A 3,367-nucleotide genomic window follows, 5' to 3' on the forward strand; every position below is an offset into this window, starting at 1 on the left:
GGTTTGCATTGGAGGGGGACAAACCTGCAGGCATATTACAAGTGATCTCAGTGGCAGCTCTGCGCTTCTATCCTCACAAATTCCCTTTTAAAATAAAGTGACTTCGGAAAGATTAAGTTCAAAACAACTTTTCTCCTTTTTTTATTTTAGTGCAACTTTCATCCATTTTCTAAATGAACAGCATCTGTCTCGAGTTATGGGAAAGAGGAACATATGCAGCAGAAACATGTCTAACGGCCCCGTCTTCAAACCACAAGGCGATCCTGTAATTTAGGAAAGCATTGAAAAGATTTACTTCTCACTGTCAAACGATAAATTATTCAGGAGCCCCATTAACAGATTGTCCTTGTGTGCTCGGCGTATTGTCAGACAAGCTTACCTTTTTCTTCCTCTCAAACAAAATCAAGACGCGGTCTACGCCCGCGTGACACTCCAAAACATGAGCTCTGTGTCTCCGGCGGTGAGCGGAGCAATGGAGTGACGCCTTGCTAGGTTGGCGAGCGCTTGAAGTGACAGCCGTACGACGGGGGAAGAACTTCAAGCTGGAAACTTTGGAATCTTAAAAATGACTTTTTTTCATTTTGTTTCCGTAAATGAGTCAATCTGCCTGATTAAGCCCCACGAAACACGTGTCACACTTAACACTAACTGTTAATTAAAAATTTGCTGACAGCAGATTAAACAATGTCATGTTTTTTTTTTTTTCCTGTTGTACCTGGTTGGGAGTTTTACACTGTTGAAAGGCCGATTTGGGCTTCTTTCGCATTTTCTGCCTGGAACGTATTTTTTACGCATTTATCATTTTCTCATTCAGATTTAATTTCCTTTCTTCATTGCTTTTCATTGTACTTTGGCTGCAATGTCCTTCTGGCCCCTTGGCGCTGTTGAGGTTTTGCTGGTTGCCATGTGTGAGCGGTACATAGAAAAAAAGATGACCGCTGAAATTGCCTTAAAGCAGAACACTTTTATTAACCCTTGCAGTGGGGCTACCCTGTACTGCAAGGGTTAAGTGCTCATTTCGGTCTAGGGAGGAAAATTTAAAAAAAAGCTATACTCGCCTGGTACTCGGAGCCCCCTTGCTCTTTGACTGGTCCTTCCAGCCTCGCTCCCCCCTTCGCTGCAACGGTCTAAGGTCCGTGGGTCATCATGTTCTAAATAGCATTGCTGGAGCAGAGAGAGGCAGGAAGGAGCGCTGTCACAGCCGGCCAGCTCCGAAGATATCTGTTGAGTATAACTTTGTTATTTTCCTAGACCAAAACAAGCAGTTAGCCCCACTGCAAGGGTTAATAAAAGTGTTGCTTTAACTTGACTGCAATGCACAGCACAGCTCACGGCTACCACATGAGTTGCAGTGAATGTAGGGAAAGTTGAACACTTTTTATAAATAGGTTTTTAACATAACATAAGAATCAGTGTGAATGATCCAAAGAGGAATTAAATATTAAACCTTTAGGTAATTTAAAGAAGAACTTCAGGCAGAATTATTCTTAACCCTTGCAATGGGACTACTACCGAACTGCATTAGACCATAGTGCTCATTTATGTTAGGAGAGCAAAATAAAAAAGTTATTCTTGCCTGAACCTCGCAGCCGGCTGGCTGTTAGGTCCAAGGTCCCCGAGTCATCACATTTTGCACACTATGTAGGACTTTGTAGAAGCTAAGCAACTGTCCGCAACCACCTATGATCTCAACCCCAAGAGTCCACCTATGTGAATGAGGCCTTCTTCGGCCATACTGGGAAAGCTAAATGTTCTACTCACTCCTTTGCTTCTCTAATCTGATACCAGCCCACCTGGAAAAATACCTGATGCTTCCAGGGATGGGGGATTATGTGATACTCCAACGGACTCTCCATAATGCAGTGATTTGTGCTAGGGCTATCTACGGTTGCCACCTTTGCTTCAAGTGAAACCTGAACACTCTAGCACCGCACAGCAAGGAAAGACAGGCAGGAGAGAGACAGGAGAGACAACCAGGAGAAAGAGCAAGGATAGACACCAGGAGGGAAAGCCAGGAGGATGTGTGAGTGAGGAGAGACTATCAGGAGAGAGCGAGAGCAAGGAGACACAGCCAGAAGAGAGTGAGGAGAGACACCAGAAGAGACAAGGAGAGGCAGTCCTGGAGAGAGAGAGAGAGACAGCCGGGAGAGTGAGAGAAGAGACGGCCAAGAAAGAAAGTGAAGAGAGACAGCCAGGAGAGAGAGAGATAGCGAGCAACACGTCTGCTTGAAGCAGGACCCTTGTGCCCTTCAAGACTTATCTGCACCCTATGTTTTAGACACCCCCTTGGTCCTCGAGTTCCAGCATCCCTACGTGTCCGGTGCCTCCTCAATGCACTCTAGTTAGAATACAAGGCCCCCGTGGTTGCCCCATTCTGTTTGACATTGTGACATCTTGTGTCCGAGATTCAGCTGGCCTGAAACCCGAACACAGCACATACACGTCATGTGGCAGCAGGTGAAGTGAGCAAACCCCCCTTGAATGTGATGAATGTCAAGGAATATCAGGCGGGCCAGCAGCAGATCAGTTGGGGGTGTATGTGCATGTCTCTAATGCATTAACTTGGACCTGTTATTTTGTCTTGTATGGTTATGGAAATATCACTGTAATACAGATTGGCACAGGGTGGATTACGGCGCCACTATTAAACCTGTCGGTGGTGAATCTGACCGCCAAGGCGATTTGCTTATCTCTAGCACTGATCCAATAGATGAAATCAAAACAGAGTAGCACAAGTCCTGTGCTTATTCAATTGACTGCACACAAATGATTTTTCGCAATATATCGGCAGCTGTCATCTGGTAATCCTTAGCAACTGAATAACTGTTATCTAAAATAGAAGGGGTGGGAGGCTGTGAAAAAAACTTCCCGAATCTGCCTTTCATCTATCTAGAGATAGGCTACGTCTAGATAGGTTTATGTGTTTATTTACGCGGTATCAACGCTTTCCGCGTTGCTTTTACACAGAATATTGAACCGTTTACATTGGTTGCTTTTCCCAAAGTAGCTAACACTTTACTTGCCCTCACAATGGCCAAAAGTTCTGCAGACCAGATTACCCCCAGCGATGTAACTTTTAGTGTTTCATTTGTTTGCGCATAGTTTTTCTACTTGGAGTTTCCTGTTTAAGTCTTCTTAGAGACCTGTCACTCGTGTGACGGTGCCGGGTCCTGCTGCCTATTCCCTAGCCCACTAGCTAATCTGGTCTCTTCACGATTGCTCCGAGCGTAAGAATGAACGTTTTAGAAGCTACTGTACTTATAAAAGTCATCTGTCTCTGCAAATACACATTGTCAAATACTATAAATCAAGTTTTGATTCTAAGCATTTAGGAGCGATTAGTCTCGGGATTCTAGGACTTACGGGC

The sequence above is a fragment of the Nanorana parkeri genome, unplaced genomic scaffold, assembly GCF_000935625.1.
Source record: "Nanorana parkeri isolate BGI_ZX_2015 unplaced genomic scaffold, ASM93562v1 scaffold285, whole genome shotgun sequence".
NCBI lineage: Eukaryota > Metazoa > Chordata > Amphibia > Anura > Dicroglossidae > Nanorana > Nanorana parkeri.